Source organism: Scyliorhinus torazame, chromosome 7 (assembly GCF_047496885.1).
Source record: "Scyliorhinus torazame isolate Kashiwa2021f chromosome 7, sScyTor2.1, whole genome shotgun sequence".
Taxonomy (NCBI): domain Eukaryota; kingdom Metazoa; phylum Chordata; class Chondrichthyes; order Carcharhiniformes; family Scyliorhinidae; genus Scyliorhinus; species Scyliorhinus torazame.
In genome coordinates, this window is record NC_092713.1 from 177,595,572 (window position 1) to 177,607,077 (window position 11,506).

Below are 11,506 nucleotides of genomic sequence, written 5' to 3' on the forward strand. Positions count from 1 at the left end.
TTCCCTCCATCCAGACATCCATCCAGCCATCCATCCATCCATCCCTCCAGCCAGCCAACCAACCAACCATCCCTCCATCCAGCCACACATCCATCCATCCATCCCTCCAGCCAGCCATCCATCCAGCCATCCATCCATCCAGCCATCCATCCAGCCATCCATCCATCAATCCATCCCTCCAGCCAGCCATCCATCCAGCCCTCCATCCATCCAGACGTCCATCCAGCCATCCTTCCATCCATCCATCCATCCATCCCTCCAGCCAGCCATCCATCCAGCCATCCATCCATCCTGCCATCCATCCAGCCATCCATCCATCCAACCATTCCTCCAGCCAGCAATCCATCCAGACATCCATCCATCCAGCCATCCATCCAGCCATCCATCCATCCCTCCAGCTATCCCTCCATCCAGCCATCCATCCAGCCATCCATCCATCCATCCATCCATCCATCCAGCCATCCATCCAGCCATCCATCCATCCAGCCTTCCAGCCATCCAGCCATCCATCCATCCAGCCATCCATCCACCCAGCCATCCATCCATCCATCCATCCAGCCATCCATCCAGGCATCCATCCATCCAGCCATCCATCCAGCCATCCATCCATCCATCCATCCCGCCAGCGAGTCATCCATCCAGCCATCCATCCTTCCAGCCATCCATCCAGCCAGCCATTCATCCAGCCATCCATCCATCCAGCCATCCATCCAGCCATCCATCCATCCATCCATCCCTCCAGCAAGCCATCCAGCCAGCCATCTATCCATTCAGCCAGCCATCCAGCCACCCGTCCATCCATCCATCCCTCCAGCCAGCCATCCATCCAGCCATCCCTCCATCCAGCCATCCATACAGCCATCCATGCATTCACCCATCTCTCCATCCAGCCATCCATCCTGCCATTCATCCATCCATCCATACCTCCAGCCAGCCAGCCATCCATCCATCCGTCCATCCAGCCATCCATCCAGCCAGCCATCCATCAATCCACCCGCCCAGCCAGCCATCCATCCAGACATCCTGCCGTCCAGCCATCCATCCAGCCATCCATCCATTCATCCATCCCTCCAGCCAGCCATCCATCCAGCCATCCATCCATCCAGCCATCCTTTCAGCCATCCGTCCATCCCTTCAGCCAGCCATCCATTCGGCCATCCATCCATCCAGCCATCCATCCATCCCTCCCTCCAGCCAGCCATCCATCCAGCCAGCCATCCATCCAGCCATCCATCCATCCAGCCATCCATCCATCCAACCATCCATCCATCCATCCATCCATCCATCCGTTCCTCCAGCCAGCCATCCATGCAGCCATCCATCCATCCAGCCATCCATCCAGCCATCCATCCATCCATCCTTCCTACCAGCCAGCCATCCATCCAGCCATTCATCCATTCAGCCCCCCATCCAGCCATCCATCCATCCATCCATCCCTCCAGCCAGTCATCCATCCAGCCATCCATCCATCAAGCCATCCATCCAGCCATCAATCCATCCATCACTCGAGCCAGCCTTCATCCAGTCATCCATCCATCCAGCCATCCATCCAGCCATCCATCCATCCATCCCTCCAGCAAGCCATCCATCAAACCATCCATCCAGCCAGCCATCCATCCATCCATCCATCCATTCATCCCTCCAGCCAGTCATCCATCCAGCCATCCCTCCATCCAGCCATCCATCCAGCCATCCAACCATTCATCCTTCTCTCCAGCCAGCCATACATCCATCCATCCATCCATTCAGCCATCCATCCAGCCATCCATCCATCCCTCCAGCCAGCCAGTCATTAAGCCATCAAACCATCCAGCCATCCAATCAGCCATCCATCCAGCCATCCATCCCTCCAGCCAGCCATCCATCCAGCCATCCCTCCATCAAGCCATCCATCCAGACATCCATCCATCCATCCATCCATCCATCCCTCCAGCCAGCCAACCATCCAGCCATCCCTCCATCCAGGCATCCATCCATCCATCCATCCCACCAGCCAGCCATCCATCCAGCCATCCATCCAGCCATCCATTCTTCAATCCATCCCTCCAGCCAGCCATCCATCCAGCCATCCATTCATCCATCCCTCCAGCCAGCCATCCATCCAGCCATCCATCCAGCCATCCATCCATCCATCACTCCTGACAGCCATCCACCCAGCCATCCATCCATCCAGCCATCCATCCAGCCATCCAGCCATCCATCCATCCCTCCAGCCAGCCATCCATCCGGGCATCCATCCATCCAGCAATCCATCCATCCCTCCAGCCAGCCATCCATCCAGCCATCCATCCATCCAGCCATCCATCCAGCCATCCATCCATCCATCCATCCCTCCAGCCAGTCATCCATCCAGCCATCCATCCATCCATCCATCCAGCCATCCATCCATCCATCCATCCATCCCTCCAGGCAGCCATTCATCCAGCCATCCATCCATTCAGCCATTCATCCAGCCATCCATCCATCCATCACTCCAGCCAGCCATCCATCCAGCCATCCATCCATTCAGCCATCCATCCAGCCATCCTTCCATCCAGCCATCCATCCATCCATCCATCCCTCCAGCCAGCCATCCATCCAGCCATCCCTCTATCCAGCCATCTTCCAGCCATCCATCCATCCATCCCTCCAGCCAGCCGTACATCCAGCCATCCATCGATCCAGCCATCCATTCAGCCATCCATCCATCCATCCCTCCAGCCAGCCAGTCATTAAGCCATCCATCCAGCCATCCTCCCAGCCATCCATCCATCCATCCATCCCTCCAGCCAGCCATCCATCCAGCCATCCCTCCATCCAGACATCCATCCAGCCATACATCCATCCATCCATCCCTCCAGCCAGCCAACCATCCAGCCATCCCTGCATCCAGCCATCCATCCATGCATCCCTCCAGCCAGCCGTCCGTCCAGCCATCCATCCATCCAGCCGTCCATCCAGCCATCCATCCATCCATCCATCCCTCCAGCCACCCATCCATCCAGCCATCCATTCATCCAGCCAACCATTCAGCCATTCATCCATCCATCCATCCCTCCTGCCAGCCATCCATCCAGCCATCCATCCATCCTGCCATCCAACAGGCCATCCATCCATCCACGCATTCCTCCAGCCAGCCATCCATCCAGCCATCCATCCATCCAGCCATCCATCCAGCCATCCATCCATCCCTCCAGCCAGCCATCCATCCAGCAATCCATCCGTCCAGCCATCCATCCAGCCATCCATCCATTCTTCAAGCCAGCCATCCATCCAGCCATCCATCCATCCAGCCAGCCATCCAGCCACCCATCCATCCCTCCAGCCAGCCATCCATCCAGCCATCCGTCCATCCATCCATCCATCCAGCAATCCATCCAGCCATCCATCCATCCATCCATCCCTCCAGCCATTCATCCATCCAGCCATTCATCCATCCAGCCATCCATCCAGCCATCCATCCATCCTTCCCTCCAGACAGCCATTCATCCAGCCATCCATCCATTAAGACATCCATCCAGCCATCCATCCATCCATCCATCCCTCTAGCCAGCCATCCATCCAGCCATTCTTCCATCCAGCCATGCATCCAGTCATCCATCCATCCATCTCTCCACCCAGCCATACATCCAGCCATCCATCCATTCAGCCATTCATCCAGCCATCCATCCATCCATCCATCCATCCCTCCAGCCAGCCAGCCATTAAGCCATCCATCCATCCAGCCATCCATCCAGCCATCCATCCATCCCTCCAGCCATCCATCCATCCAGCCATCCCTCCATCCAGCTATCCTTCCAGCCATCCATCCATCCATCCATCCAGCCATCCATCCAGCCATCCATCCATCCATCCCTCCTGCCAATCGTCCATCCTGCCATCCATTCATCAAGCCATCCATCCAGCCATCCATCCATCCATCCATCCCTCCAGTCAAGCATCCATCCAGCCATTCCTCCATCCAGCCATCCATCCATCCATCCATCCATCCATCCATCCCTTTAGCCAGCCATCCATCCAGCCATCCCTCCATCCATCCGTCCATCCATCCATCCATCCAGCCATCCATCCATTCAGCCAGCCTTCCATCCAGCCATCCCTCCATACAGCCATCCATCCAGCCATGCATCCATCCGTCACTCCAGCCAGCCATCCATCCAGCCATCACTCCATACAGCCATCCAACCATTCATCCATCTCTCCAGCCAGCCATACATCCAGCCATCCATCCATCCAGCCATCCATCCAGCCATCCATCCATCCATCCATCCATCCCTCCAGCCAGCCAGTCATTAAGCCATCCATCCATCCATCCATCCATCCAGCCATCCATCCAGCCATCCATCCCTCTATCCAGCTATCCATCCAGCCATCCATCCATCCATCCATCCCTTCAGCCAGCCATATATCCAACCATCCATCGATCCAGCCATCCATGCAGCCATCCATCCATCCATCCATCCATCCCTCCAGCCAGCCAGTCATTAAGCCATCCATCCATCCAGCCATCCATCCAGCCATCCATCCATCCATCCATCCATCCATCCATCCATCCATCCCTCCAGCCAGCCATCCATCCAGCCATCCCTCCATCCAGACATCCATCCAGCCATCCATCCATCCATCCCTCCAGCCAGCCAACCATCCAACCATCCCTCCATCCAGCCACACATCCATCCATCTATCCCTCCAGCCAGCCATCCATCCAGCCATCCATCCATCCAGCCATCCATCCAGCCATCCATCCATCAATCCATCCCTCCAGCCAGCCATCCATCCAGCCCTCCATCCATCCAGCCGTCCATCCAGCCATCCTTCCATCCATCCCTCCAGCCAGCCATCCATCCGCCATCCATCCATCCAGCCATCCATTCAGCTATCCATCCATCCATCCATCCCTCCAGCCAGCCATCCATCCAGCCATCCATCCATCCTGCCATCCATCCAGCCATCCATCCATCCATCCATTCCTCCAGCCAGCAATCCATCCAGACATCCATCCATCCAGCCATCCATCCAGCCATCCATGCATCCCTCCAGCTATCCCTCCATCCAGCCATCCATCCAGCCATCCATCCATCCATCCATCCATCCATCCAGCCAGCCATCCAGCCATCCATCCATCCAGCCTTCTAGCCATCCAGCCATTCATCCATCCAGCCATCCATCCACCCAGCCATCCATCCATCCATCCATCCATCCATCCAGCCATCCATCCAGGCATCCATCCATCCAGCCATCCATCCAGCCATCCATCCATCCATCCATCCCACCAGCGAGTCATCCATCCAGCCATCCATCCTTCCAGCCATCCATCCAGCCAGCCATTCATCCAGCCATTCATCCATCCAGCCATCCATCCAGCCATCCATCCATCCATCCATCCCTCCAGCAAGCCATCCATCCAGCCATCCATCCATTCAGCCAGCCATCCAGCCACCCCTTCCATCCATCCATCCCTCCAGCCAGCCATCCATCCAGCCATCCCTCCATCCAGCCATCCATCCAGCCATCCGTGCATTCATCCATCTCTCCATCCAGCCATCCATCCTGCCATTCATCCATCCATCCATACCTCCAGCCAGCCAGCCATCCATCCATCCATCCATCCAGCCTTCCATCCAGCCATCCTGCAATCCACCCGCCCAGCCAGCCATCCATCCAGTCACCCTGCCATCCAGCCATCCATCCAGCCATCCATCCAGCCATCCATCCATCCAGCCATCCTTTCAGCCATCCGTCCATCCCTTCAGCCAGCCATCCATTCGGCCATCCATCCATCCAGCCATCCATCCATCCATCCCTCCAGCCAGCCATCCATCCAGCCAGCCATCCATCCAGCCATCCATCCATCCAGCCATCCATCCATCCAACCATCCATCCATCAATCCATCCATCCGTTCCTCCAGCCAGCCATCCATCCAGCCATCCATCCATCCAGCCATCCATGCAGCCATCCATCCATCCATCCTTCCTTCCAGCCAGCCATCCATCAAGCCATCCATCTATTCAGCCCCCCATCCAGCCATCCATCCATCCATCCATTCCTCCAGCCAGTCATCCATCCAGCCATCCATCCATCAAGCCATCCATCCAGCCATCAATCCATCCATCACTCGAGCCAGCCTTCATCCAGTCATCCATCCATCCAGCCATCCATCCAGCCATCCATCCATCCATCCCTCCAGCAAGCCATCCATTAAGCCATCAAACCATCCAGCCATCCATCCAGCCATCCATCCAGCCATCCATCCCTCCACCCAGCCATCCATCCAGCCATCCCTCCATCAAGCCATCCATCCAGACATCCATCCATCCATCCATCCATCCCTCCAGCCAGCCAACCATCCAGCCATCCCTCCATCCAGGCATCCATCCATCCCACCAGCCAGCCATCCATCCAGCCATCCATCCAGCTATCCATCCAGCCATCCAATCTTCAATCCATCCCTCCAGCCAGCCATCCATCCAGCCATCCATTCATTCATCCCTCCAGCCAGCCATCCATCCAGCCATCCATCCAGCCATCCATCCATCCATCCCTCCTGACAGCCAACCATCCAGCCATCCCTGCATCCAGCCATCCATCCATGCATCCCTCCAGCCAGCCGTCCGTCCAGCCATCCATCCATCCAGCCGTCCATCCAGCCATCCATCCATCCATCCATCCCTCCAGCCACCCATCCATCCAGCCATCCATCCATCCAGCCAACCATTCAGCCATCCATCCATCCGTCCATCCCTCCTGCCAGCCATCCATCCAGCCATCCATCCATCCAGCCATCCATCCGGCCATCCATCCATCCACCCATTCCTCCAGCCAGCCATCCATCCAGCCATCCATCCATCCAGCCATCCATCCAGCCATCCATCCATCCCTCCAGCCAGCCATCCATCCAGCAATCCATCCGTCCAGCCATCCATCCAGCCATCCATCCATTCTTCAAGCCAGCCATCCATCCAGCCATCCATCCATCCAGCCAGACATCCAGCCACCCATCCATCCCTCCAGCCAGCCATCCATCCAGCCATCCGTCCATCCATCCATCCATCCAGCAATCCATCCAGCCATCCATCCATCCATCCATCCCTCCAGCCATTCATCCATCCAGCCATTCATCCATCCAGCCATCCATCCAGCCATCCATCCATCCATCCCTCCAGACAGCCATTCATCCAGCCATCCATCCATTAAGACATCCATCCAGCCATCCATCCATCCATCCATCCCTCTAGCCAGCCATCCATCCAGCCATTCTTCCATCCAGCCATGCATCCAGTCATCCATCCATCCATCCATCTCTCCACCCAGCCATACATCCAGCCATCCATCCAGCCATCCATCCAGCCATCCATCCATCCAGCCATCCATCCAGCCATCCATCCATCCATCCATCCCACCAGCCAGCCATCCATCAAGCCATCCATCCATCCAGACATCCATCCAGCCACCCATCCATCCATCCATCCCTCCAGCCAGCCAACCATCCGGACATCCATCCATCCAGCCATCCACCCAGCCACCCACCCATCCATCCATCTCTCCAGCCACCCAGCCATCCAGCCATCCATCTATCTAGCCATCCATCCAGCCATCCATCCAGCCATCCCTCCAGCCAGCCATCCATCCATCTATCCCTCCAGCCAGCCATCCATCCAGCCATCCATCCATCCAGCCATCCATCCAGCCATCCATCCATCCATCCATCCATCCATCCAGCCATCCATCCAGCCATCCATCCATCCATCCGTCCATCCAGCCATCCATCCAGCCATCCATCCAGCCATCCATCCATCCTTCAATCCCTCCAGCCATCCATCCTTCCAGCCATCCATCCATCCAACCATCCATCCAGCCATCCATCCATCCATCCATCCATCCCTCCAGCCAGCCATCCATCCAGCCATCCATCCATCCATCCCTCCAGCCAATCGCCCATCCAGCCGTCCATCCATCCAGCCATCCATCCAGCCATCCATCCAGCCATCCATCCCTCCAGCAATCCACCCATCCAACCATTCCTCCATGCAGCCATCCATCCAGCCATCCATCCATCCATCCATCCCTCCAGCCAGATATCCATCAAGCCATACCTCCATCCATCCGTCCATCCATCCATCCATCCAGCCATCCATCCATCCAGCCAGCCTTCCATCCAGCCATCCCTCCATACAGCCATCCATCCAGCCATCCATCCATCCGTCACTCCAGCCAGTCATCCCTCCATCCAGCCATCCATCCAGCCATCCATCCATCCCTCCAGCCAGCCGCCCATCCAGCCATCCCTCCATCCAGCCATCCATCCAGCCAATAATCCATCCATCCATCCCTCCAGCCAGCCATCCATCCAGCCATCCCTCCATCCAGCCATCCATCCAGCCATCCATCCATCCTTCCAGCCAGGCAACCATCCAGCCATCCCTCCATCCAGCCATCCATCCAGCCATCCATCGATCCATCCATCCATCCCTCCAGTCAGCCATCCATCGATCCATCCAACCATCCAGCCAGCCATCCAGACAACCATCCATCAATCCATCCCTCCAGCCAGCCATGCATCCAGCCATCCTTCCATCCAGCCGTACATCCGGCCATCCATCCATGACTCCATTCCTCCAGCCTGCCATCCATCCAGCCATCCATCGATCTTGCCATCCATTCAGCCAGACATCCATCCATCCCTCCAGCCAGCCATCCATCCAGCCTTCCATCCATCCAGCCATCCGTCCAGCCAATCATTAATCCATCCATTCCTCCAGCCAGCAATCCATCCAGCCATCCATCCAGCCATCCATCCAGCCATCCATCCATCCATCCTCCTGCCAGCCATCCATCCAGCCATCCATCCATCCATCCATCCCTTCGGCCAGCCATCCATCTAGCCATCCATCCATCCAGCCATCCATCCAGCCATCCATCCATCCATCCATCCATCCCTCCAGCCAGCCATCCATCCAGCCATCCATCCATCCATCCCTCCAGCCAATCGCCCATCCAGCCGTCCATCCATCCAGCCATCCATCCAGCCATCCATCCAGCCATCCATCCCTCCAGCAATCCACCCATCCAACCATTCCTCCATGCAGCCATCCATCCATCCAGCCATCCATCCATCCATCCATCCCTCCAGCCAGATATCCATCAAGCCATCCCTCCATCCATCCGTCCATCCATCCATCCATCCAGCCATCCATCCATCCAGCCAGCCTTCCATCCAGCCATCCCTCCATACAGCCATCCATCCAGCCATCCATCCATCCGTCACTCCAGCCAGTCATCCCTCCATCCAGCCATCCATCCAGCCATCCATCCATCCCTCCAGCCAGCCGCCCATCCAGCCATCCCTCCATCCAGCCATCCATCCAGCCAATAATCCATCCATCCATCCCTCCAGCCAGCCATCTATCCAGCCATCCCGCCATCCAGCCATCCATCCAGCCATCCATCCATCCCTCCAGCCAGCCAACCATCCAGCCATCCCTCCATCCAGCCATCCATCCAGCCATCGATCCATCCATCCATCCATCCATCCCACCAGCCAGCCATCCATCGATCCATCCATCCATCCAGCCAGCCATCCAGACAACCATCCATCAATCCATCCCTCCAGCCAGCCATGCATCCAGCCATCCTTCCATCCAGCCGTCCATCCGGCCATCCATCCATGACTCCATTCCTCCAGCCAGCCATCCATCCAGCCATCCATCGATCTTGCCATCCATTCAGCCAGACATCCATCCATCCCTCCAGCCAGCCATCCATCCAGCCTTCCATCCATCCAGCCATCCGTCCAGCCATTCATTAATCCATCCATTCCTCCAGCCAGCAATCCATCCAGCCATCCATCCAGCCATCCATCCAGCCATCCATCCATCCATCCCTCCAGCCAGCCATCCATCCAGCCATCCATCCATCCATCCATCCCTTCAGCCAGCCATCCATCCAGCCATCAATCCATCCAGACATCCATCCAGCCATCCATCCAACCATCTATCCCTCCAGCCAGCCATCCATCCGGACATCCATCCATCCAGCCATCCATTCAGCCACCCATCCATTCATCCATCTCTCCAGCCAGCCAGCCATCCAGCCATCCATCTATCCAGCCATCCATTCAGCCAGCCATCCATCCATCCCTCCAGCCAGCCATCCATCCATCCATCCCTCCAGACAGCCATCCATCCAGCCATCCATCCATCCGCCATCCATCCAGCCATCCATCCATCCGTCCATCCATCCATCCATCCATCCAGCCAGCCATCCATCCAGCCATCCATCCATCCATCCAGCCATTCATCCATGCATCCATCCATCCATCCATCCCTCCAGCCAGCCATCCATCCAGCCATCCATCCATCCAGCCATCCATCCATCAATCCACCCGCCCAGCCAGCCAACCATCCAGCCATCCAGCCATCCAGTCATCCATCCAGCCATCCATCCATTTATCCATCCCTCCAGCCAGCCACCAATCCAGCCATCCATCCATCCAGCCATCCATTCAGCCATCCATCCATCCATCCATCCCTTCAGCCAGCCATCCATTCGGCCATCCATCCAGACATGCATCCATCCATCCCTCCAGCCAGCCATCCATCCAGCCATCCATCCATCCAGCCATCCATCCAGCCATCCATCCATCCATCTATCCCTCCTGCCAGCCATCCATCCAGCCATCCATCCAACCATCCATCCAGCCATCCATCCATCCATCCTTCCCTCCAGCCAGCCATCCATTCAGCCATCCATCCATACAGCCATCCATTCAGCCATCCATCCATCGATCCTTCCCTGCAGCCAGCCATCCATCCAGCCATCCATCCATCCAGCCACCCATCCAGCCATCCATCCATCCATCCATCCCTCCAGCCAGACATTCATCCTGCCAGCCCTCCATTCAGACATCCATCCAGCCATCCAACCATTCATCCATCTCTCCAGCCAGCCTTAAATCCAGCCATCCATCCATCCATCCATCCCTCCAGCCAGCCAACCAACCAGCCATCCCTCAATCCAGCCATCCATCCATCCAGCCATCCATCCAGCCATCCATCCATCCATCTATCCCTCCTGCCAGCCATCCATCCAGCCATCCATCCATCCAACCATCCATCCAGCCATCCATCCGTCCCTCCAGCCAGCCATCCATCCAGCCATCCATCCATCAAGCCATCCATCCAGCCATCCATCCATCCATCCTTCGCTCCAGCCAGCCATCCATCCAGCCTTCCATCCATCCAGCCACCCATCCAGCCAACCATCCATCCATCCAACCCTCCAGCCAGTCATCCATCCTGCCATCCCTGCATCCAGCCATCCATCCAGCCATCCAACCATTCATCCATCTCTCCAGCCACCCATACATCCAGCCATCCTTCCATCCAGCCATCCATCCAGCCATCCATCCATCCATCCATCCCTCCAGCCAGCCAGTCATTAAGCCATCCATGCATCCATCCAACCATCCAGCCATCCATCCAGCCATCCATCCATCCAGCCAGCCATCCATCCAGCCATCCCTCCATC